This window comes from Bison bison, unplaced genomic scaffold (assembly GCF_000754665.1).
Source record: "Bison bison bison isolate TAMUID 2011002044 unplaced genomic scaffold, Bison_UMD1.0 scf7180017864314, whole genome shotgun sequence".
Taxonomy (NCBI): Eukaryota; Metazoa; Chordata; class Mammalia; order Artiodactyla; family Bovidae; genus Bison; species Bison bison.
The window spans coordinates 2,255,673-2,282,872 of NW_011494886.1; the positions used below are offsets into that span (position 1 = coordinate 2,255,673).

At 38.4% G+C, this 27,200-nt stretch overlaps 1 long non-coding RNA gene across 1 annotated transcript in view; it reads right to left on the reverse strand.

Annotated features, from left to right (window-relative positions):
• Positions 1-17,495: 17,495 nt before the first annotated feature.
• The window catches only part of LOC104997826, a 45,043-nt gene continuing 35,338 nt past the window's right edge, over positions 17,496-27,200 (reverse strand). Inside the window, exons 2-3 of the long non-coding RNA XR_826361.1 lie at positions 20,065-20,125; positions 17,496-17,570 (exon numbers count right to left, since the gene is read on the reverse strand). This is a non-coding gene — a long non-coding RNA (uncharacterized LOC104997826). The remainder of the gene's footprint in view (positions 17,571-20,064; positions 20,126-27,200) is intronic.

The window sequence follows — 27,200 nt, forward strand, 5'->3', positions numbered from 1 at the left end:
GCCTGTTCAGGATTTTTCAGCCTCAAAACCTAAAGCCTTTTCTAAGACTTCAGAAAAGCCTGTAAGGCAAGTTCTGGGAGCACAGGTCTGATAAGAGCTGTTAGGAAGCAAGTTAGCCTGTACTCCTTTCTGGAAAAGCCCTTAATAATACAGGATTTGTAATAAATCAATTTCTAGTCCATGATTTAAGAGCATCTCCTATCTAGATCTGTCCATTTTTTTTCTGTAACCTAAAAAAGAAACACTAATGGCAGATAAAAAAAGGGAAAGAAAAGAGAGAGGTGGGGGGATTGATGTTGAGTCAGAGAAAGGTAAAAAGAAAAAAAATTCAAAACTAGATTTTAGAAATGCTAATTCACTGACAAGACCCTGCCTGACACTGGTAGCACAGTGATTTGGAAGGAGGGAAGGAAAGAATAAGCAAAACAGATTTGCTTTAGAGCTTCTGGGATGGGGGTGATTATTTGATGAAAATGTGAGTAAGTGGAAGGAGGCTTCCAGAAGAGGATGCACTACCTGATGGGAACCAAGGCTTCAGTGACCTCAGACCAAGACTCAGCAAGATATCCTTTCCCAGGCACCCGAGAGAAACTTTGATTTCTAGCCTAGTTGGTTCCCTACACAGAGTAACACCTGATGGACCTTACCGACTAGATTCATTGCATTATTCCATTGCCTGAAAAAACCATTTGCTTAAGAGGAAACCAGAAAAAAATTAAAGAAGAAAAAAACTTGTAAACTCTTCAGTGTGGTCTTGAAGGGAAACCACCTCTCCCACTCTGTGATAACCTATACCCTCAGCAGGAAGAATAACAGAGCCATTTTTTCACATTTTCATGACAGAGACACAAAACAATATTCACACTGAGGATAATGCTGTGTGCTTTTCCTTTCCATTTGTAACTGTAACTAATGTTCAGTCTTCAGCCACATTTATGTCTTCATGAATGAAAATGAACCCTTCTCAGGATTCACATTTTTTAGTATTTGTAAGACATTCTTTGTAGCATTCTTTGGTTTGTGTAGGACAAACTAAAGAAAAAAAATGGCAAAGTCGAGGGGAAAGCCCACAATGACCATGAACTCAGCCCAGAGAAATTCTGAGAAAGGGTAATCCCCACAAAGAAACACTCTGAAATCATCTCTGAAATGTCAACAAGCTCACAGGTTTAATCTGAAGTTAGGTATACATATACTTCCTTAAAAAATAAATGGTGGCCAAAACTATTGGGAAGAATAGTTTTAATTTTTTAAAAAATTCACTTAGTTCTGATTACTTTCAGAGATTTGTGGGGGGGCCTTGAAGACTTTTATTTTCTGGATGGGAAGTTGTTTAATTAAGAAAATGTTGAAGTCTTAATTAGAGTAAATTGAAGGGTTTTTTTTCCCCCCTCACAGTAGAGATTAAGGAACTTTGTGAATGACTTAATGGCTCTTTTGAAATCTTTAATGCTTATATTTTATATCTTTAACCACCCAACTTGATGCTTGAAGGTTTAGTTGTGAATTGGGAGGGGGTGAACTATACTGAGTTCAAGGTTAACTATTGGCTATTTCATGCATACAAAAGTTTATTTCAATCAGGTTTCAAGAGGACAATTCTGAATATGTTGCTCTCCATGCCTTTAGGTATAGCCCAGTAAAGAGCAGTGATCCAATGTCTTTCTCCCTTATTTCAACCTTTCTCTCAAATGTTTGTCAAGAGTGCAGACTTGATACCAAGAATGAGAGAGTACCAGGCAGTCTTTTCTCCTAAGGAGCCCACAGCCCATTGGAGAAGATAAACAAGTATTAGTCAATTATACTGTCTGCAGCAGTACTGCCAACTTTCTCTTCATGTAAAAATTCAGTGCATGACTATGGCTTCATTCCTATTGAAGACTTTGCCTCTTTGATTCACGGGGCAGGCTTTATTGTGAAAGAGGCTTCCCGTGGCAGCCACTATGTGGCACCCAGAAAACTTGCCTGGTTTATTCCATCAATTCTAAAGTCCACTAGAGTCTACAAGAGTCCAAGATACTCTGTCTGGAAGGCTGTGCTGGATTGCCTGACAGGTCTTTAATTCTCATTGCCCCAGTTCCCATCTTGGCTCTGTCTCTGGCATCTGCCCTGCTAGGATTGCCCTGTCTCTCACTCATTTCTCCATACTGACTTGGCACTTCAGGTTTCAGTCATCACTCAGGACATCACCTTACTCACATGAGAAGGGGTTGACCATGAGGATGGCAATTCATTCATTCAACATTTATTCAATGCCAGGCATTGTTCTAGTCACTGGGGATACAGCAACAAACACTCCCTGATTTCATGGAGCTTCTGTGCCAATAATAGAAATCAGACAAGAATATATGAATAAATATGCAAACCTAGATGTGTGCTTGAAAGAGATTTTTAAGAGGGAAGGGAGTGAAAGGTGATGAAGAGAAGGAGGCCATTTTTTATTGGGTTGGCCAAAAGGTTCATTTGGTTAATGAATACATTCCTCAATAAAGTTCTTGGCGAAAATGAAAATTATATTCAGTTCATTCTGCAACGTGCAGGCCCTGTAACTATTTCTTCCGCAGAGTTTCGCCAGAAACTCCAATAGGAATCTCTTTCCTTTCTCTAAGAAGACATTCAGTAGAGCATCACTTTTCTGAACTTTCCATCCTTAAAATATGGATTCTTGTCCTTCCAAGCAGATCTTTAATCTTCTGAGAACATAGAATAGCCTTACATTTATTTTGCATCATTCCTAACACCCTGCATATAGTTAAGGGGAAAAGTATTATAAATCTATACCAATCAAATGCAGTTATAAGAAGCAATGACAAGATACCAGAACACAATCCAAGTACAACCTAACACTTTAAAGAAGGAAAGAAGAGAAAAAAAAAAAAAATCCACTGTTAATGAACCAGAGCATTTCTTTATCTTGATTAAATAATAATATTAGAAACAAAAGATGTAGCTTTGTAAACCACTAAAAGTAAACCTTATACTTGTATTGAGTTGTGAAATTGTGACATCGAGGCATAACATTTTATGTAACAATATAAATCTCTTATTCATTCATTTATTCGAAAATCACTTATAGAGCACCTTTTATGTATTGGGCTTTATTTCAGTATTGGGAATACAGCAACAGACAGAAGTCTCTCCTCTCATAGAACTTACATTCTGTTAGTGAGAGATAAGCACTCTAAAGAAAAGCAATGAAGGGGAAAGCAATAGTGAATGAGGAAAGGTACCATTTAAGATGGGGTGATCAGACATGGTCAGGGGCTAGTTTCATCAAAGTGGTTTTATGTTGTATGTCAAAGAATCAGGCATGCCTTCAATGTCGATCATCAATTCTTCAACCTTTGATGCTGGAGTTGAGTTTTAGTCATATTCTCTAGGAGCTAAGTCTATTGAATGAGGTGGATGATCAAATTTATAATTCTGGTTGGGGTCAAAATAATAAAAGACCATGAAGTAACAAGTTTCTGGCACAATTCACTAACTGGCTTTGGAGGAAATATGAAAAAGGAATTTTAAAAATTCTCTGAATGTCTGGCGTAGAATAAGGTCTTATTATGTGTTTCAATGAATGAATAATTGGTGCATCATTATCTACAGTCTCCCAAGATGACTACATTGAAGTCAATGATATTAATTTGAACTCTAGTTTTTTTTAAGTCACATTCATTTGTGACTTAAAATCACATTTCAAAAATCTCTGTTTAAAAATGGTATTGTTCTAACTTGAATGCTTTTAACCAAAATCTGTTACAAAAATTCCAGAATGAAGTTCAAATATAAAGTGGTCTTCAAAGCAAGTTAAAAAGCTCAAAGTATAATTCCTTCTGAATATGTTAATAGGTAACATTCCAAAGTTTTAAATAATATTTTTACTTAAAAGTTAAGTATGGGAAATAAAAATATGTGGTCCCCTTTACAAATAATTTGTGATGGTGGATTTTGGCAGAAGCCTTGGCATTAACTATTGGGAAAATTCAGTCAGCACAAATAAATGTTAGTGAGTAACTGCATCAAAATGAGAGGAGCAGCTTAGATTGAAAAAAATCCTGATTAGAGAACTGTTTCCATGTTTGGAGATTTCACTCATTCATTGGATGAGATTTGTTTTGCCTTTGAGAAAAGAGCACAAAATTTGCAGCCAAACAAACCTAAGACTGGAGTCCTCATTTCACTGTTCACTAGCTGTGTGACATGGGCAAGGTGTCACCCTCTCTGAACTATTTTGTAGTTTCTTCATCTACAAAAATGTGAATATTTTTTTAAATAAAAATAATAGGCTTCAAGTTTTTCTAAAGATGATTTTATTAGAGTGCTTCATGGTTCAAATAATAGCAAATTTACTGCTAACTGCTGTAAATGACAGGAACTTTGTCAGCTCACACCAATAAAACATCCTGAAGTAGGGGAAGATTATTGGTTGATTTGCTTCAAAAGTTCTAAGTCTTTTTTATTTATTGTGGTAAAATACACACAATTCTTGGCATTTCAGTGATTTTAAGTGTAGAGTTTGACAGCATTAACTACATTCATGTTGTTATGCAACCATCACCATTGTCCACCTGCTAAACTTCCCAAATTGAATTTCTGTACTTATTAAACAATAACTGCTTGTTCCTCCTTTTTCTCAGTCCCAGGTAACCACAATTCTACTTTCTGTCTCTATGAATCTGTCTCTATTGAGAATGGCTATTTTTAATGTATGAAATATGGCTAATACCGGCAAATGGTGGGAGAAATGGTGTTCACACCAGAGCAGTCATAAACTCAATCTTCCAGCCTATGGCAAAAGGCAAGTGAAACAACATGGGCAGGAGCTAAAGGGCCAGACAGAGGTGCTAAGCATCAAACATAAAGAAGAATGACTATGCATTGGATGGAGATTCACTTATTACGTATTTTGTGCCAATCTGTCATGAAATCAGAAGCCACTTTATGTCTTCTGTTGGCTCTCATTTCTAAGGCTTCCAACTGGTTTTCTGGTCACCAGACTCATCCTTTCCAATCCATCCTCCAAATGATTGTCACTCTCATTGTCTTCGAACATTGATGCTTCATTCCTGCTGCAAATTCCTCAATAGTAAGCAGAGAACTTCAGAGAAGGAAAGCTCAAAGTTCCCCTGGCCTAGAAGTGAGATGGGAAAGTTGACATTGATGCTAGCAGTAACAATGGGAACCTGGTGATGCTGTGAAGCTGGATTAAGTTGAAAGGAGAAATGAGACGGTATGCCTACAATGTTATACCCAAGTGGGGATCAGCACCCTGAGCTTGCCTCCTGCAAAGAAGATTTTGAACTTTAATCAACAGATGAATATGGTGTAGAAGATGCCTTGAGGAACAAGAAAAATGTGTGGACTCAAAGCCACATTCTTCAAGAAAAAACTACTTGATAGTTTGAGTATTAGCAGCACAGAATTCACTGAACTATCAAACCCCCTAGAGATACATCTCACAGAGTACATAGAAAAAAGAACACCACCATATTTGAAGGAAAAGCAGAGCCCAGAGCCTCTGTTTCCAATTAAAAGCAGCTCATTTGTATAATGTGGAAATTGAAGAGCACTGATTTCATTAATTATGGGTCTTAACAACTTGGCTATTAGAAAATTTGCCTGAGTGTAAACTTGGAATAAGATGAAAAGAATTTATTTTCACCACAGTAGACCTAAATTAACCCAGTTATATTTGAAACTTAGAAAAAGGAAAAAGGCAAAAAAAGAAGATTGTGGTTTTAATTTTATTTTTATAAAATAAAATAATTTATGTTATTTTTAAAATTATTTATAACATAAAATAATTTATGTTATTTTTAAAAGAAAGATTGTGACTTTATTTTTAATTTAAGATCTATCAAGATAGAAGAACATTGTAATATATATGCACTATTCATGGTGAGCTAGTATGTCTAAATTTTCAAGATTTCTGTATGTGATTATAAACAGAAATATAGCATCAAGCAATATTTTAAATCCAGAATTATCTTTAAGAAGTTTTTTAAATGTTTACTTATTTTTAAAATTTTTTATTTTTTTAAACTATGAAAGTTTGATAACACATTTACAGGAGACTCGAAAAATAAACAAGGTTACATATAGCTCCACACTATATATTATAATTATTTTTTAAGTAAATTAAAAATTTTAGTAGGAATTTTGATATCAAACTTTCAAAAATTAACAGAATGAATATATTGAGAAAGAGAAGGATATGGTAGACCTGAAAAGCTGAACTGAAAAGACCTGAACTGTGAACCAATTCAACATAATTAAGATTTATACAATTTTCACACAACAATAGGATAAAAATTCTATTCTAGTTCCCACAGACTATAAACTAGGAAACACTGGAACACATCCAAGGACATAAAACAATGTGCACAGATTTCATGGTCTAAAGGTATTGAAATCGTACAGTCTCTTCTCTTATCCCTGTGAAATTATGTTAGAAATCAATATCGAAAGATATTTGAAAACAACGCACATATTTTCAAGTGCAATGTGACATTTGCCAAAAGAAATCTTTGACTTAGCCATCAAAATAATATTTATTTATTTATTTGGCTGCTCTGGGTCTTAGTTGCGGTGCACGGTATCTCTAGCTGTGGCAAGCAAACTCTCAGTTGCAGCATATGGGATCTAGTTCCCCACCCGACCAGGAATTGAACCTAGGCCCCTTGCATTGGGAGCAAGGAATCAAAGCCACTGGACCACCAGAGAAGTCCCTTAAGAAGTATTTTACTTGTAAAATAAACATTTTATTATGTGTAGATGAACAATATTCACCAGTTTATTGAAAGGACACCAGTACTTAGTGAGATATTTGAAATTACCTGTTTCACCGATATTCATAGTGACAATCTGACTGATGCTTCAGGATGGGGAACACATGTATACCTGTGGCGGATTCATTTTGATATTTGGCAAAACTAATACAATTATGTAAAGTTTAAAAATAAAATAAAATTAAAAAAAAAAAAAAGAAACTCGATTTACCTCAATGGAAAAATAACCCAATTGATCTTTGTTCCTCCCTTTTCCCCACTGTGTTTTTCCAGCATCCTGACAGCTGTACTTACATGTGCTCAAATACTAGATAACATTTCAGCTTGCTAAGAAAAATATGTTATAAATATCAGAGCTGTTCAAAGATGAAGAAAGATGTGTGGGGAAGCAGGAAACTCCCTGTTGGAGAAGATGTTAAAATAGGGATTCCTTAGCAGAGAATTTAAGCATTAGGTGAGTTGCTAACTCAGGTGAAAGTTTAGCCTTAAAGACTGTAGGAGTCTATGGTTACTATGATTACTATATATGAATTGATGAATTTCTCTGGATTCTTTATGAAAAAAAATTTACATGAACTAGATTATCAGAGTTTTCATCTAAAGGCACAAAGTAGAGAAGCAAGCGTCATCATAACAGAGAAATATTTATTAGCGGATTGTCCACTTACAAAGTTAATTTCCAAACATTTTTTATCCATGTCACAACTTTGCCATCAATTAACAACTTTATCTGGCTATAAATGGTGAACAATTGCTGAAATTACATGCAGAGATATTAACAAATAGAAATGACAGGAGAAAGTCAACTAGAATGAAAATATGATTGGAATCTCAAGTGAAAGTTTACAGATTACAGTAAGTCTTTCAGAATATCACTTAAGCCATTGAATAAGCTTAAAAATGTGATCCTCATAGGAGCCATGCTGTAAAAGTCCAACTGTGAAGTGATGAATACTAGGTCATGTTACACAGTCTTGTGGGAAAATCCTACTCTCCCCCAAATCAACAGGTGAGTGTAGGGAGTTCCCTGGTTGCACAGTGGTTAGGATTCTGGGCTTCTACTGGGGGAACTGAGATCCCACAAACTGTGTGGTGTGGCAAAAAAAAAAAAAAGAAAACAAAACAAAAGAATTTAGTGTGCATTTGCAATTATAACTCAATTTGTTAAGTTTAAAACAGACTTCTTATTTTCCTATCAGATTTCAAGATAAGGTTGCAAACAAACTTTAAATTATTTGCTATGACAGTACCTGTTGTGATAGATTGACTTTAATGGCTTTTTCTCAGGATTAAATTTTTCTTGAGTAACACAAACCTTCTGTACTCTCACAAAGAGCCCCTCCAAATGATCTGAAAACAAACATGTAAAACAAGATGCATTGTACTAATAATTTTTAAGAAATTATTTAAACAAATCCACAGAAAAAGTAGCAAATGTATGTCAACCTCAAAGAAAAAGTCTAAGCCTGTTCTGTCTGAAAATTCTTTGGAAATTGAAGATGCATGCATGCATCCTAAGTTGCTTCAGTCATGTCCAACTCTTTGCAACCCTATGGACTGTAACCTGCCAGGATCCTCTGTCCATGGGATTCTTCAGGCAAGAATATAGGAGTGGGTTACTATGCCCTCCTCCAGGGGAATCTTCCTGACCCAGGGATCAAACTCAGGTCTCTTATGTTTCCTGCATTGGCCAATGGATTCTTTATCACTAGTGCCACCTGGGAAACTGAAGATAATTCCATTAATTATTTACACTGAAAATAGTTTATTCAAGGCCTGAAGCATCCCCTCAGATGTCAGTCATTTAATGCAATTATGCATGACTATGGGTCATATTTTTAGGTGATTCAGCATATCTACACTCAGATATGTGAAAGTACTGCACTCAATATGCCAACAAATTTGGAAAACTCAGCAGTGGCCACAGGACTGAAAAGGTCAGCTTTCATTCCAATCCCAAAGAAAGGCAGTGCCAAAGAATGCTCAAACTACTGCACAATTGCACTCATCTCACACGCTAGCAAAGTAATGCTCAAAATTCTCCAATCCAGGCTTCAACAGTACATGAACCATGAACTTCCAGATGTTCAAGCTGGTTTTAGAAAAGGCAGAGGAACCAGAGATCAAATTGCCAACATCCATTGGATCATTGAAAAAGCAAGAGAGTTCCAGAAAAACATCTATTTCTACTTTATCGACTGTGCCAAAGCCTTTGACTGTGAGGATCACAACAAACTGTGGAAAATTCTTAAAGAGATGGGAATACCAGACTACTTGACCTGCCTCCTGAGAAATCTGTATGCAGGTCAGGAAGCAACAGTTAGAACTGGACATGGAACAACAGACTGGTTCCAAATCAGGAAAGGAGTACGTCAAGGCTGTATATTGTCACCCTGCTTATTTAACTTATATGCAGAATACATCATGCAAAATGCCAGGCAGGATGAATCACAAGCTGGAATCAAGATTGCTAGGAGAAATATCAATAATCTCAGATACATTAGATGACACCATTCTAATGGCAGAAAGTGAAGAAGAACTAAAGAGCCTCTTGATGAAAGTGAAAGAGGAGAGTGAAACAGTTGGCTTAAAACTCAACATTCAGAAAACTAAGATCATAGCATCTGGTCCCATCACTTCATGGCAAATACATGGGGAAACAATGGAAATAGTGAGAGACTTTATTTTTGGGGGCTCCAATATCACTGCAGATGGTGACTGCAGCCATGAAATTAAAAGATGCTTGCTCCTTGAAATAAAAGTTATGACCAACCTGGACAGCATATTAAAAAGCAGAGATATTACTTTGCCAATAAAAGTCTGTCTAGTCAAAGCTATGGTTTTTCCAGTAGTCACGTATGGATGTGAGAGTTGGACTATAAAGAAAGCTGAACACCAAAGAATTGAAGATTTTGAACTGCGGTGTTGGAGAAGACTCTTGAGAGTCCTTTGGACTGCAAGGAGATCTAACCAGTCAATCTTAAAGGAAATCAGTCCTGAATATTCTTTGGAAGGACTGATGCTGAAGCTGAAACTCCAGTACTTTGGCCACCTGATGCAAAGAACTGATTCATTTGAAAAGACCCTGATGCTGGAAAAGATCGAAGGCGGGAGGAGAAGGGGATGACAGAGGATGAGATGGTTGGATGGCATCACCGACTCAATGGACATGAGTCTGAGCAAGCTCCAGGAGTTGGTGAAGGACAGGGAAGCCTGGTGTGATGCAATCCATGGGGTCAAAAAGAGTCAGACACGACTGAGTGACTGAACTGAACTGAAGGTCTGTCCCACCTCTACCTCTGAACTCTGCTCCTTGACCCTGTCTTGGCCTCTTGACCTACCTCTAGTGTTTTGGGGTCCAGTATCAGCCTGAGTGCCTTCTAGAGTTAATTTCTGCTCCCACAATCCTCACATGTATGTTGACCTAAATAAAGAGGTAAACTGAGTCAAACTCAAAAAATGAGTTTGCTTGGAAATAGCAAAGTAATTGCAATTGGGATATGCAAATTGCAACAAGCTACAGGTGAGTCAAGTGAGGCTGTGTTATAGGCAGCGGATGTTGAGGTGAGAGTTCAGTTAGAGTCAGTTAAAATAAAAAACAAGTGAGAGGACTTCCCTGGTATTACAGTGGATAAGAATCCATGTGCCAATGCAGGGGCACCCGTTTGATGTCTGGTGCAGGAAGGTTCCACATGCCACAGAGTAAATAAGCCCATGCACTATGACTACTGAAGCCTGCAAGCTCTAGGGCCTATGAGCCACAATTACTGAACCCTAAGCTGCAATTACTGAAGCTCTCGAGTCTAGAGCCTGTGCTCCACTAGAGAAGCCTCAGCAATGAGAAGCCTGTGTACTGCAATGAAGAGTAGCTCACCACAGCGAGAGAAAGCCCTAGCATAGCAACAAAGACCCAGCACAACCAAAAATAAATACATAAAAATAAATTCTAAAACAAACGAAAAACAAATGAAGATCAGCCTTGAAAACTTTCTGAGCAGACAAAATCAGTCTAGCCACACAAAGCTCAATTCAACCCACTCTGTGAGATCCGACATGACCTGACTCATCTCTCATTTGTGCTTTTGACAAAACTTCTTAAGGTTGTTATGAGACAACCTCTGACCAACCCCCATCATATCAGAGAATTTTAACACCATCAGTTCTCTGTAAATCAGGGGTTTATTGTAATTAGACTCTTAGTCCTTATGTTTTGTCTTCCTTGAGGGCATGTGTGTGAGATTTTCTTTATATTTTCCAGTTCTAGTTTAGATTAAATTCTTCTATGGGTATTACCTAGGGTTCTTAAAGTAAATATGTCTGTACCCCAGAGTTCCATCTTAACAGTAAATTATTAAGATAGACTGTTTTGGCCAGTCAAAATTTCTAGTTTACTGGAAGCCAATTTGGTTCCTCCCTAGTCACAGAATAATGCCCTGGAGAGAGTTAGGAAGGTCAGAAATCCTGGCACAGAGGTGGATGTTTAGGTCTTCTCCTAATTGAGCTAGGAAGACTTTGGAGGAAGATTCAGATAAGACAGAGCCTCAAATGTAGACAAGAGCCCAAAGATCAATCCAAACAGCATTTCTTGACCTTTCTGGTACCTTCCTTTCTCTTTACAGAACTCATGATCTCACATGATGACCATAAATACATTGGCTTTTGGGCCAAGGCAGCACAGTGCAATTTTGGAAGAAGGACCCTAAGGTAGCATTCTCCTCGATGGCAGTTTTTCACTTATTTGCTCATCACTGCAAGAAAGAACTTAACCTCTGGCTGCCTCCCTTTACAGTATTACACAATCCATTCTTCACTGAGGGCCCAACCCTAGTTGCTGGTTGCTTAATTGGATGAAGAGAATTTTAAATATTGGACTTTAAATTTTTAAAAGGCTTATCTGTGTGGCTTAGTGTCATTTCCCTCTATGTAGGTAAATTCATTCCAAATGTGTTTATTTAACATGATGACTTTTACATGAAGTAATAGGATAAAGTCTTCAGCCACCTATCTTGCTCCTACTTAGTTCTCCTTGTTTTAGGAATAGGAAACCCAGTCCCCTGTTTCCCCTGGCTCTAAATAAACCCAGAGCAATCCCTGAAAGCTCCTCTGTGGGACATACCAAGACAGTGTCTCACACTCTGTGGAGTTCATCATGGAAACGAGACGTAGATTAGAAACATGTAGACCCTTCTCTGTGTCTGTCTTCCAGACACCCTGTGAGGGCTGGCAAAAGTGTTCTTATTCTCCAAATATTCACTGGCAATGAATTTGTGTAATAAAATTATGTTTGGGGTTCGTAGTTGGTTCTTTTAAATGAACATCTGTTATTCTCTTTCAGTCGAAAGTTTCTGAACACTGGGCAGGGCAACTTGGCTTCCTCCACCGCCTCTGCAGAGTGACAAATGGAGCCTGTCGGCTGTCAGCTGCCTGTTGATTGGTTGACCAGTCATCATTGTCTCCCACAGCTGTTTTGCCTCTGAGAGGTTGGAGTGTGGGGAGGGAGGAAGTCAGGGTCAGCTTGTTCTGTGCATGTAGCCCATGGGAGTTCCAGGAGTAGGAATATTTCATTAAACTGCTCTGATCAGCCATTATTGGACGATGTGTGGGTGAAGCAGGCAGAGGACTTGTATTTTTTGGAATGGTGGGTCATAGCAGTTTTGTTTTCAGAGCAATTGTTTTTACCTCTTGGTGTCTCTCTTCCCTTTGTCTATGGTACAGATTTTAGATAATGTGACCTGTGCAAGGCAAATGAGAGATGTAATTACAGAGTGCTTTATTTTCACCAAACACATATGTGCTTTGGATCTACCTTATGAGTTCCAGAGTAGTCAGAAAAGGAAGCTTATTTTCTTTATGCTTCAGCACCAGCAAATATTGGGTTGGCCCAAAAGTTCATTCGGGTTTTTCCATTACATCTTATGGGAAACCTGAACGAATTTATTGGCCATTGGCCAACCCAATTCAAAAATACTTCAAGTTCCCCAGACCACTCCAACTGTGCTAGCTTCAGGACTCTGGCTTTCAAGAGGACCAACAGAGAAGACCTCAAAAGCTGTTTCCCCAGAGCCTTAAGTAAAATCCTAGCAGCCGTGGTAAAGATCCATTTGATACACTGATGATGTTTCTCTTCCCTATGTCTATGGTACAGATTTTAGGTAATGTGGCCTGTGCTAAGTCAAATGAGAGATGTTATTACAAAGAGTGCTTCATTCGTATACATTTGACATACTGTTGTAGGATGATTACTCTTCCAACTCACAGCTCCAGTCATTTTACAGTCTTACTCAAACTCCGTTAATAGCTTGCAGCTGTCAACAATACAAGTCACACTCTTTCACCCTGCATTTAGAGTCTGCTAGGATCTGATCTCGGAGAAGGAAATGGCAACCCACTCCAGGACTCTTGCCTGGAAAATCCCATGGACGGAGGAGCCTGGTAGGCTGCAGTCCATGGGGTCGCTAAGGGTCTGACATAACTGAGCGACTTCACTTTCACTTTTCACTTTCATGCATTGGAGAAGGAAATGGCAACCCACTCCAGTGTTCTTGCCTGGAGAATCCCAGGGGTGGGGGAGCCTGGTGGGCTATCGTCTATGGGGTCTCAAAGAGTCGGACACGACTGAATTGACAGCAGCAGCAGCAGCAGGATCTGATCTCAAACTTTTTGTCCAATTTCTTCTTGCCAACTACTGCCATTAGCACCTTCGTTTTTTATATATAATTTTTTTAAAATTAGTTTTTATTGGAGTATAGTTAATTTACAATATTGTGTTAATTTTTCTTGTACAGCAAAGTGAATCAGCTGTATGTTTGCATTTATCTCCTTTCTTTTGGGATTTCTTTCCCATTTAGGTCACCACAGAGCATTGAGTAGAGTTCCCTGTGCTATACAGTAGATTCTTGCTAGTTATCTATTTTATACATAGTAGTGTATATATGTCAATCCAAATCTCCCAATTCATCCCATCCCCTCTTCTCCCCTTAGTATCCTTATCCATATGTTTGTTCTCCATATCTGTCTCTATTTTTGTTTGGCAGATAAGATCACCTATACCATTTTTCTGGATTCTGCATATATGCATGAATATACAATATTTGTTTTTCCCTTTCTGACCTACTTCATTCTGTATGACAGTCTCTGCTGCTGCTGCTGCTAAGTCGCTTCAGTCGTGTCCGACTCTGTGCGACCCCATAGATGGCAGCCCACCAGGTTTCCCCGTCCCTGGGATTCTCCAGGCAAGAACACTGGAGTGGGTTGCCATTTCCTTCTCCAATGCAGGAAAGTGAAAAGTGAAAGTGAAGTCACTCAGTCGTGTCCGACTCTTTGAAACCCCATGGACTGCAGCCTACCAGGCTCCTCTGCCCATGGGATTTTCCAGGCAAGAGTACTGGAGTGGGTTGCCATTGCCTTCTCCCTGACAGTCTCTAGGTCCATCCATATCTCTGCAAATGGCACAATTTTATTCTTTTTTGGCTGAGTAATGTTCTACTGCACATATGTTCCACATCTTCTTTATTCATTCCTCTGTTGATGGACATATAGGTTGCTTCCCTGTCCTGGTTATTGTAAATAGTGCTGCAATGAATACTGGGTGCATTATCTTTTTGAATTATGGTTTTCTCTAGTTATATGCCCAGGACTGGGATTGTTGAATCATATGGTAGGTCCATTTTTAGTTTTTTAAGACACCTCCATACTGTTCCCTGTAGCGCCTTCTTCAATCTAGTCAAAATGCACTACATACAGTTTCTTTGTTGCCCCTTGATGATCTCCTTCTATACTTTGTTTATTCTTCTGGCTGATCTCCTCAAGACCATGTGGCGCCTGTCAAGTCCAAATGCACCTGCTGCACAGAGTCTTCCCAGCTGAGTCCACTTCTGCCTCTTCCAAATATCGAGTGACTCACCCTTCCCTCTCTCAAAGCTCCTTGAGTACTGTATGTCTGGACAACTGGCTCACAGTGCCCAGTTGTGCTACCTCCCTCCATAGGAGCAGGAAGAACGTGCATCCAGCTATTCTTTCTACTTTCCCTAGGGCCTTGCAATTACTACATACTTGATCATTTTTCATTACAAATATAGCAATAGAGATTTGTAGAAAGCTTTAAAGTTTACTTAATTGATTCACTTTACAAAGTTGATTCACTTTACAAAGTTGATTCACTTAATTCATTGAATTCTTATAAGGAAAGTAGAAAGCACAGGTGTTCCCTTTACTATAAATGAGAAGGGAAAGAGAATTAATTTTTAGTCAGAATTAACTTTTACCTATTTATCAAACTATTTATGACCTTAATGTCTGCCTCTTCTGCCATATTTTTAAGCTCCACGAGAGCTGAATCATGACTGTTTTTCACTGTTGTATTTCCAATGCCTGACACATTGCTGGATATAGTGTAAAAGCTCATTGAACATAGCTGAATGAATGAATGAGTGATTATGAGACAAGCAGTGGGCTAAATGTTCTGTATGAACTATTTTACTCTCAGAGCAGGCATCATCTGTATCTCACAGGCAAGGAAATTAAGTCTCCAAGGCACACAGAGTTTATGTGTTAGCTAGAATTGAAACCCAGATTGAATGATTATAGATATTATGCGTTTATCATCACACCATCAGCGACTTTAAGTTGTCTTTCTTCTGTTGTTGTCATTTTTTCCCCTTTAATTGTTTTATAATTCTATTTTTACAAAATAAATTTCAAGAATTACTTTAACTCTTAAACATTTAGCTCTGTTAATTACCAACAGTTACAAAATACTGGATAGTATATTAGTCACTATTGCAAAATTCAACAGTATCATTGAGGGTACATGACAGTGCATCCTTGAAAGGGAGGAAACAATTTTTTACAGATTTCTCTGGGTCTGAAGTGTCCTTGAAAGGGAGGAAACAATTTTTTACAGATTTCTCTGCCTCTGTAGTTTCCTGCTTTTGAACTAAAAATGAAATATAATTAAATTCCTATCACAATTTATTTTCTCCTAAGTGATCTAGAGGAATATGCAGAGTTACATTTTGATAGTTGTCACTGAAGAAAGGAAATGAACATATAATGAGCAATCGCTTCATGCCAGGACTTTGTTTAGGTCAATTCTTGATGAGGTAAGTATTATTATCTCCTTTATTTTATGAAGAAAGACAGTATTGCTTTTATTTCTAAGCACAGTTTATTTTCATATCTATTCAAATAAAAGATTGAATTTATCATTGAATTGTCCAACTATCCTGCTTTCTCTCTGTTTAAAATTTGGTGAAAGATTTTCTTCTGATTAAACAACATTTTTCATACTTAAAGTCAAAAGAGGAAGCTTGAAATTTGTATTTTTTTCAGTCTTCTTTCATAGCGTTTTAATACTGTGGTTAAGTCGTTGGGCTCAAAATTTTGTGTTTGATTAACACAAGCATGCAGAAATGGAATTAAGTAATGTCTGATGATAATGATGATGATGACAATGATTTAATGTGTTTGTTTTCTTTTTGTCATAAGATCTACATATTTCTCTTTAACTTCTCAACATACATTTGAGAAGCCAAGTCTAAAACTACTTGCTTTGAAAGGTAAACTATTTCAGCATTATTTCTAAGACAGAATTGAGTTTATTTATATTTTACAAATCTGTGTTAATCTACCTTTACTATCTAATTTGCATCTTTAATATTTAGTATGTGTCCCGAGTAAACCAGAATTGAAAGAGACACGTGTATCCCTCATTGCAGCACTGTTTACAACAGCCAGGACATGGAAGCAATCTAGATGTCCATCAGCAGACAAATGGATAAGAAAGCTGTGGTACATATACACAATGGAATATTACTCAGCTATTAAAAATAATGCATTTGAATCAGTTCTAATGAGGTGGATGAAACTAGAGCCTATTATACAGAGTGAAGTAAGTCAGAAAGAAAAACACCAATACAGTATACTAACGCATATATATGGAATTTAGAAAGATGATAACAATGACCCTATATGCAAGACAGCAAAAGAGACACAGATGTAAAGAACAGTCTTTTGGACTCTGTGGGAGAAGGCGAGGATGGGATGATTTGAGACAATAGCATTGAAACATGTATATTATCATATGAGAAATAGATCATCAGTCCAGATTCAATGTATGAGACAGGGTGCTCAGGGCTGGTGCACTGGGATGATCCAGAGGGATGGGATGGGGAGGGAGGTGGGAAGGGGGTTCAGGATGGGGAACATATGTACACCCATGGCTGATTCATGTCAATGTATGGCAAAAACCACTACAATATTGTAAAGTAATTAGCTTCCAATTAAAATAAATTAATTAATTAAAAAATATTTAGTATGTGTCTTTAGTCACAGAAACTAAATGTGTTCTGCTCTGCTTTTGTGCAGACCTTAATTACTAAACTGCTGGTAAGCAGTTAGTTTTCACAAAGTATATTTGATCAAAAGACTATAAAGGCAAAGCTTTATTCTCTGACACCAGTCCCATGAGCCTGGTTGGCTTCCACAGCATGTTCTTATCATCGTGATACGGATTTAAGAAAACTTTTAGAAACATGGCAGATTAGCAACATCTAATCATTCCTGGATGGAGCCTACTCTCAAAGGCAATCCAAAACTGACATTACAGAGAATCTTTTGTAGAAATTTCTATTTTCATGGTTATTCTTGCAGTGCAAAATGTTTATATGAACTGAAATTCTTCAAAGTGACTGTTGAAAGGATATCATCTCATGTCTTCTTACTGATGTCTTCATGGTCTCACCTCAAATTTATGGACCTTTTATATTCAGGGATCCTTGAAAGAAACATCTGCAAAGGGAATTTGGGACATTGAAACGCCAACTGTAAAAAAATAAAAACGTACCTTCTAAATAGAGTTTTCTAAATGATTGCCTCAATTAAATAGAAATAAACGTTCCTTTTCTGATGGTAGGAAAGTAATCTTTTCTTTGATGGGCCCCTATATCCACACACATAACTGCAGAGCTCCAGGTCAGTTCTGCAGAGTTCCCAGGTTCAGAGTGATAAACATCCTTCAAGAACAATAAGGGAAGGGAAGGTCCTTGCAAGTGCCTCTAGAGCCCTGTCCATCATCTTGCTGTCTCTGCCTGCATGTGATGAGCACCATTTCCCTTCCTTACTGTAGTCTTAGATGTTAACTGTCATTTCTTGGCCATCAAGTTTAATGTCATTCCACTTCAGTTGCCTGGTTCTGGTCTTTGTAGAGTTCTGACCTACTTTGTCCTTACTGCCTATTTGTAAACTTCTGTAGTCCCCCATTTCCACTGGAATTTCCCACTGTAATAGCTACTTAATGCCTCCTCCCACTCAAAGCGGGTATAACCCGAGGTGACTGACCCAGAGGAAGTTCATCCTTCAGTTTTGACAAGATATACCCAGTGAGTGTGAGTCTTCCCTGATGACTCAGTGGTAAAGAATGGAGATGTAGGTTCAGTCCCTGGGTAGGGAAGATTCTCTGGAGAAGGAAATGGCAACCCACTCCAGTATTCTTGTCTGGGAAATCCCATGGATCAAAGAGCCTGGTGGGCTACAGTTCATGGCATTGAAAAAGAGTTGGACAAAACTTAGTGACTAAACAACAACACAGTGAGTGTGTATTATAATAAATGCAGATAATGATTTTTGAAGTTAGCAGTCGTCTAACTAGGGCTTCCCTAGTGGCTTAGATGGTAAAGAATCTGCCTGCAATGCAGGAGACCTGGGCCAGCCTATACTGCTTATACATGTATTTTATTTTATTTTCCCTAGGACTCTATTTGGATGTGCTGTTGGACATGGGGGAAAGTAGGATTTGGACAGAGAATTTGACATTCATTGTAGCTGCAACCTGTAGGGATGATTCTCTAGAGAACCAGGTGGATGAGAAGCAATTCTTCTAGAAGTTGAAACAGTTCTAGATTACATGTTGAATTGTCTACCACTTTACCAAAGACACAGTAAAATACATAAATGTTATTTTTCTTCCTTAATTCTAAATGAATGTATGTGTGTATATGTCTGTGTGCGTGTATAATTCTGAGTATGTTAACAATTCTGATTTTCTCATAAAAACTAAATGAAATTTCAATTTTATTATTATTTTTTTACTTTAGTGATTAACCACAGGAAATCCTAAGGTCTGAGTCCCTGGGTCTGTGTTCAGTTTTAACTCTAGGTTCACCAGTTCTTTATTTCTAAAGGCAAATTCTCCAGTAACTGAGTCCTAGAAAGAAAAGTCTGTACACTTGAGACTAACACCCATTGTAAATCAACTATCCTCCAATAAAATTAAATATATATATATATATATATATGTATATTTGCAAAGTTGAAATAAAAGTGCTCACACAGTTGGAGCCAAAAATTCCTGTTTGGAAACAAATAGTATGACCATGCATGCATGCTCACTTGTGTCCGACCCCAAGGACTGTAGGCCTCAAGGCTCCTCTCTCCATGAGATTCTCCAGGCGAGAACACCGGAGTGGGTTGCTGTTTCCTTCTCCAGGGGATCTTCCCAGCTGAGGGATCGAACCCGTGTCTCTTGTATCTCCTGCATTGGCAGGTGAATTCTTTACCAGGTAGGGTCAGAATGGGGTTTTTAAATATCATTTTTCCCCCACTGACTTCTTTTCAAATAAAATTTAAATTAATCAATATGCCATTGAGGCATTTTGAGGGCTTTCTGCTTCCTGGGGGGCTACAGGGCCAGACAAGACAGCTCAGCCTGGACCAAGGGAAGAAGCAGAGTGGGGGTACTGGCCACAAATTTTCTGATAGTCAGAGATGGTGACAGCTGGTCTGCGATGCTCAGACAGAAATATCTAGAACAATAATTTGATAAACCTGAAGATAGACTGTGTTGATTCATATCCAATTTATAACTTTAGGTGTACTCATGATTTTTCCTCATGATTTTCTAGGAAAAGAAATGATCACACAGTTTAATTGTCTTATTTTCTAGTTTTTCTTCAATGTTCTTTCTTAATTTTTTAAAAAGTATCTTAACCTTTAGCCACCTCCTAACTCTCTTCATTTTGAGATAATTTTGTCTTTTTCTTCCATTTCTTTCCTGAATTCAATCAATACTCATTTCATTTCTTTCTGACAGTTTTTTTCTTTTTTCTTTTTTTGGTCCACTTTTGCTTTGAGTTTTTAATTTTTGATTCATCCCAAATACTGGGAAGCAAAGCTTGCAGGAGACATCAGGGGGTGGGGATGGGGGATTTTGTCGGGTAGCTGTGGAAGCCAGGGCCACACAGAGAATATTTGCAAAGGCATTCAGTCAGGCACAAACCTGGCTTACCTGAGGAAAAGCACCGAAGCTACTACGGGTCTTCCAGGCGGTACAGTGGTAAAACACCCACCTGCCAATGCAAGAGACACAAGTTTGATCCCTGGATCAGGAAGAGTTTGGAGTAGGAAATGGCAAACCACTCCAGTATTCTTGCCTAGAAAATCCCATGGACAGAGGAGCCTGGCAGGCTGCAGTCCATGGGGTCGCAAAGAGTTGGACGCGACTGTGTAACTGAGCACGCACACACTGAAGCCAGCATGGGTGAAGCAAGGGAATAACAAGATTATGCTTTTTAAATATTAAATGTTTTGTCTTCATAGCAACACTATGAGCAAGATAGGATTATTAGCTTCATGTTACAGATAAGGAAGTGAGACAAAGAACCGTTAAGTTATTCACCCAAAGACACACAGAAAATAGAGCCAGGGTTTGAATCTGTGTAATCTGTGGAAAGAGGAGGAGGAGGAGAAACAGGAGGTAAGGGGGTGCCCCACCATTGAAGGTCTTGCAGAGGACTTCTGGGACTCTGGTTTTTACTGTGAGTGAGGCGGGACACCATGGGAAGATTTCAGTCAATGGAGTAACATATTTTGATTTACATTGCAAAAGGATCTGCCTGGCTGACGGGTATAAAACAGACTGCAAACAATAGTGCCTGCTAAGAAACTGTTAAAATAAATATGGCTGAGGTTACTGGATCACCTGATAATCATGAAATCTGATTTTTTATGTAAAATCTATTTTTTTTAAAAAGTTGACAACCAGTTTAGACCTTTCTGTACATTGTGACAGCTGATCTGAGGACATAACTGCTGACCTCTCTGCCCTGTACACACATCTCTGCTCTTGCAGGAGGGGCTCTGTGGCCTGTACCTGCTCTTTACTTGAAAAGGGATGTGCCACAAGTGAATCAGCTTAGTCATCGCTGAAGTGAGGGGGCGACCTAGCTAAGAAGAGGCATAGCAAAACTGTCCCCTGGGGGATTTCACTTCCCTTACAGTGTTTATTCTGCTCCCCCACGTCACCCTGGATGGACTGCCTGAGAGAGGCCCCGGTGCTTTCTCTTCCTCCTGGTCTACCCCTTGCCCTTCTACATGCAATCTCAGAGAGGGAGTGGCTGAGGCAACCCAGACTGGTGTTTGAGATCATCTCAGTTCTTTTTTTCCCACCTGTGGAGACTCAAGATCCTGAGTTACAAACTCCCCCCTCTGCCAGTGCTGCCTTCACATTGATAACTATGTTTTGCCAGCCTACATGAGGTAGCTGTACAAAGCTTGTGGGGAGAGAAGCATGCAAGGATTTGTATTTCTACTTTTTTAATTGGAGTTTAGTTGCTTTACAATGTTGGGTTAGTTTCTGCTGTACAGCATGGCGAATCAACTTACATAAACATATATCCCCTCCTTGTCACCACAGAGCATGGAGTTCCCTGTGCTATATAGTAGGTTCTCATTAATTATCTATTTTATACATAGTAGCAGTGTACATATGTGAATCGAATCTCCCAGTTCAGCCCTCCCCCTTTGGTATCCATATGTTTGTTCTCCATGTCTGTGTCTCTATTTCTGCTTTGCAGATAGGTTCATCTGTACCGTTTTCCTAGATTCCACATATATATATATAATATACGATATTTGGTCTTCTCTTTCTGACTTCATTCTGTATGACAGTTTCTAGGTCCATCCATATCTCTGCAAATGGCACGATTTTGTGTTTGTTTGTTTGTTTTGGTCTGAGTAATATTCTATTGTATATATGTTCCACATCTTCTTTATCCATTCCTCTGTTGATGGATATTTAGGTTGCTTCCATATCCTGGTTATTGTAAACAGTGCTGCAATGGACATTGGGGTGCATGTATCTTTTGTAATTATGATTTTCTCTGTGTATATTTCCGGGAGTCAAATTGCTGGGTCATACAGTAGGTCTATTTTGAGTTTTTAAGAAACCTCCATATTATTCACAGTAGGAGCCTTTTTATCTCCTCCAGACAGAATCATACAAACTAATGCAGATGAGCCCATTAGTCACTAGGGTATAACCGGTATTGGTCTGAGAAGATCTCCGTGGGATTCCTGAGGGGTCTAAGAGCTGAGGTTCTATTTAGAAGGAAAGTCCTTGTCTGTTCTCCATGCATTTCTTTTTGATATGGTCACAAAACCTACACATAGATTCACCTTAGGAAGTCTGCCACGAGCTTGGAGACTTTATCTTCTCAGCAGCTGATGTGAGAGTTCCTAAGGTAGAAATGATGGGCTTTGATAGGCTTGTGAGGAGGCTGAAAGTCATGGTCTAGATTTTAAGTGGGCTTCCTAGGTGGCAATAGTGGTAAAGAACCCACCTGCCAATGCAGGAGACATAAGAGACACGAGTTAGGTCCCTGGATCGGGAAAATCTCCTGGCGGAGGGCATGGCAATTCACTCCGTATTCTTGCCTGGAGAATCCCATGGACAGAGGAGTCTAGTGGGCTATGGTCCATAATATGACATGATTGAAGCAACTTAGCACGCACCATGCACAGGTTTTAAGTAGAGAAGGAAATTTTTAAAAAGACTGGGACCAAGTCCTATAGGACGAACATGAAGTGTGACAGGAGACTGGCTGGGGAAGGGGAGAGGGATTTAGAGAAGTTCGTGCTGCCTGAGGTGGAGGAATTGAGTAATGCTGTGCACTGGAGGGTGAGCCCCTTTCCCATGAATTCCCAGATCTTCGTGAAAACTAAAAACAAAATTCTGGCTATTCTTAGTGTGATAGAATTCTTGTGAGAACTGGTGAAGTGCCTTGAGCACCAAGGCTGGCCTGGGGCAGAAACAGTCAACGTGCACAACCCAGGGGAAGAGTCAAATTCTAGGCTAAGGTATTTGACACAGGCACTAATATGAGCCGGGTGGACCCTTACAGGACAGCTGTGCAGACAGATCTGGATGCTTCCTGCACCTCATTCCATCCTTCTCCTTGGCTCCCTGGAGGTCTCTCTCCTAATCCTAATATTTCTATTTCAAGCCAGTAAGCTCAGTTCCCGGAGAAGACAATGGCACCCCACTCCAGTACTCTTGCCTGGAAAATCCCATGGACAGAGGAGCCTGGTAGGCTCCAGTCCATGAGGCTGCGAAGAGTTTGCTGCAATAGCAGCAAGCTCAGTTCCCAAATATTTGAGACTTTTTTCTGAGAGGTGGTCAAGCGTGAACATAGTGGAGAAGTTCAGTCTGGATTGAGATCCTGGCTTGGCTAGTTTCAGCAGCAAGTCCTTGTTGGAGTCTATCTATGCGTCAGTTTCTCCAACTATAAAATGTTATATTCAGATTACCAATCTCATAGGGATATTGTGAGTATTAAACAAGCTGACACATGTAAAGTGCTTAAAATTAGGCCTTGTTCATGGTAAGCCTTCACTAAAGTAGACCTGTTTATTATTACTTAATACTGGAAAGAAAAAGGTAGTTTAGCCACAATACCAAACTTTTATTTTTTTGATCACTGAAATTTCTTTGAAGTTTCAAACTAGTCATAATTGTTATTTAAAAATTTTTGATTTTGAGGTATAATTGACATGATAATCTGCACACATATAAAGTAGGCAATCTGATAAATTTTGAATATATATATGTATAATGTATGAGGTTATATACACCGATGAAACCATCATCAAAATCAAGAAAGCGGACATAAACATTCATCCCAAAAAGTTTCCCTGTGGTCCTTAATTAGTCTCCTTCCAAGCCTCCATGCTCTCCTCTACTCCCTGTTACCAATGAATAATTGCTTTTGTTGCTGTCACCACAGATATTTTTTTTTTTGCACTTTCAGAATTTTATATAAATAGAATCACGTGTGCTCTTTGGGTGTTTTCTTTCACTTAGAAGGATTATTTTAATATCCTTCCACGTTGCAGTATGTATCAGTAGTTCATTCCTCTTTATTGCTAAGTGGTGTTCTGTTGTATAGATACACCTTAATTTACCTATTCATCTGTGGCTAGAAAATTGGGTTGTTTCTAGGTTTCTACTACAAAATAGTTGCTATGAGTACATGCATGAACCTTTTGGTGTGAACCTTATGGTTTTTGTTTCTTTTATGTAAATACCTAAGAGGAGAAACAGCTAGATCATAAATACATTTTTACTTTTTAAGAAGCTGCTAAACTGCTTTCCAAAGTAGTTTTGTCAGTTTTATATTCCCATCAGCAGTTTCTCATCCATGTTATATATTGTCAGTCTTTTTCGTTTTAGTCCTTCTAATAGATGTATAGTGTTAGCTCATTGTGACTTTATTTGCATTTCCTTAATGACTAACAATGCTGAGTGCCTTATCATTTACATACTCATTATCTATCTTTTTTGATGAAGGGAAATGTCTGCTCAAGTACTTTGCCCATTTTTAAAAATTGGATAATTGGCTTTCATATTATTGATTTTTAAGAATTATTTATATATTCTGGATACAGTGATTTTTTCAGATACATGCTTTGCAAATATCTCAAGTCTGCAGCTTGACTTTTCATTCTCTTAACAGTGCTTTTTATTTTCTTTTATCTTTAATGAAAAATAATTTTTTTTTCTTCCTTTGGCCATGCCCCATGGCATGTAGGATCTAGTTCCCTGACTAGGGATTAAACTCATGCCCACTCCTGCAGTGGAAGCTCAGATTCCTAACCACTGTACCACCAGGAAAGTTTCTTAATAGTGTTTTGAAAAGAGTAGAAATTTAAAATTTTTCATTAACCCCAATTAATTTGTTTTCTTTATAGATACTGGTTTTGGTGTTGGACAGAAGAAAATTTTGCCTAACCAAAGTTTTATTTTATGTTTTATACAGTTTTATATCTTTGATTTTACAGTTAGGTCTATGATCCATATTGAGTTAATTTTTCATATGTTATGAGACAGATCAGACTTCTTTTTTTTGCATAAAGATATCCAATTATTACAGCATGGTTTGTTTTTATTTTGTAGCTTGTTAATACAGTTAATTATATTGATTGATTTTTGAATATTAAGTCAACACTACACTCATGGGATAAACACAACTTTCTCATATTATATTATCCCTTTTACATATTTTTGGATCATATAGCTAAATTTTTGTTTAGATTTTTTGTGTTTATATTCATGAGGGATGTTATTCTATAGTTTTCTTTTTTATCGTCTTTGTCTGGTTTTGGTATCAGAGTCATGTTGGTCTCATAGAATGAGTTGAGAGCAATTTCCTCCTCTTCTGTTTTTTTTTCTTTTTTTGCAAGAGTTTGAGAAAGATTGGTTTTAATTTCTCTTTTAATATTTAGTAGAATTCACCACTGAAATCATTTGGTCCAGAGTTTTTCTTTGTTAAGAGTTTTAAAATTATTGACTCAATCTCCTGCTATAGATCTTTTCAAATTTTCTGTTTCTTCTTGAGTTAGTTTTGATAGTTTTTGACCCATTAGTTATTTAGGAGTATGTTGTTTTATTTTCACATATTTATGAATTCCCCAAATTTCCTGATATTGGGTTCTAACTTTATTTCATTGTGGTCAGAGAGTATATTTCGTATGATTGCAGTCGTTTAAAATGCAGTCATTTAAAATACAGCCTCCAAGGCAGGTTTAAGTGAAGGCTGCTGAGATCACCCTCTCGCCTTTGTCAAGCTTTTCTCTTGGCCTATTTAGAGTTTCTTTAGATGCTAAGTTGGATTCTGCAGGCACCATGCAGCCAATGAGGCCTTGGCTCAACTTTTCTAACTGGGCTTCTTCCTGACTCAGTTCACCAATCATTTGATTGGGATAAAGATAGTTCAGTTCAATTCAGTTGCTCAGTCATGTCCGACTCTTTGCGACCCCATGGACTGCAGCACACCAGGCCTCCCTGTCCATCACCAACTCCTGGAGTTTACTCAAACTCATATCCATTGAGTTGGTGATGCCATCCAACCATCTAATGCTCTGTCATCCCCTTCTCCTCCCACCTTCAATCTTTCTCAGCAACTGGGTCTTTTCAAATGAGTCAGTTCTTCGTATCAGGTGTCCAAAGTATTGGAGTTTCAGCTTCAACATCAGTCCTTCCAATGAATATTCAGGGCTGATTTCCTTTAGGATGGACTGGTTGGATCTCCTTGCAGTCCAAGGGACTCTCAAGAGTCTTCTCCAACACCAGAGTTCAAAAGCATCAATTCTTCAGCGCTCAGCTTTCTTTATAGTCCAACTCTCACATTCAAACATGACTATTGGAAAAACCATAGCCTTGACTAGATGGACCTTTGTTGGCAAAGTAATGTCTCTGCTTTTTAATATGCTACCTAGATTGGTCATAACTTTCCTTCCAAGGAGTAAGTGTCTTTTAATTTCAAGGCTGGAATCACCACCTGCAGTGATTTTGAAGCCCCCCAAAAATAAAGTCTGTCAGTTTCCACTGTTTCCCCATCTATTTCCCATGAAGTGACGGGACCAGATGCCACGATCTTCGTTTTCTGAATGTTGAGTTTTAAGCCAACTTTTTCACTCTCCTCTTTCATTTTTATCAAGAGGCTCTTTAGTTCTTCTTCACTTTCTGCCATAAGGGTGATGTCATCTGTGTAACTGAGGTTATTGGTATTTCTCCCAGCAATCTTGATTCCAGCTTGTGCTTCATTCAGCCCAGCGTTTCTCATGATGTACTCTGCATATAAGTTAAATAAGCAGGGTGACAATTTACAGCCTTGACGAACTCCTTCCCGATTTGGAACAAGTCTGTTGTTCCATGTCCAGTTCTAACTGTTGCCTCCTGACCTGCATACAGGTTTCTCAAAAGGCAGGTCAGGTGGTCTGGTATTTCCATCTCTTTAACAATTTTTCACAGTTAGTAGTGATCCACACAGTCAAAACCTTTGGCATAGTCAATGAAACAGAAATAAATGTTTTTCTGGAACTCTCTTGCTTTTTCAATGATCCAGCAGATGTTGGCAGTTTGATCTCTGGTTCTTCTGCCTTTTCTAAATCCAGCTTGAACATCTGGAAGTTCACGGTTCATGTATTGCTGAAGCCTGGCTTGGAGAATTTTGAGCAGTACTTTGCTAGTGTGTGAGATGTGTGCAATTGTGCAATAGTTTGAGCATTCTTTGGCATTGCCTTTCTTTGGGATTGGAATGAAAACTGACCTTTTCCAGTCCTGTGGCCACTGCTGAGTTTTCTAAA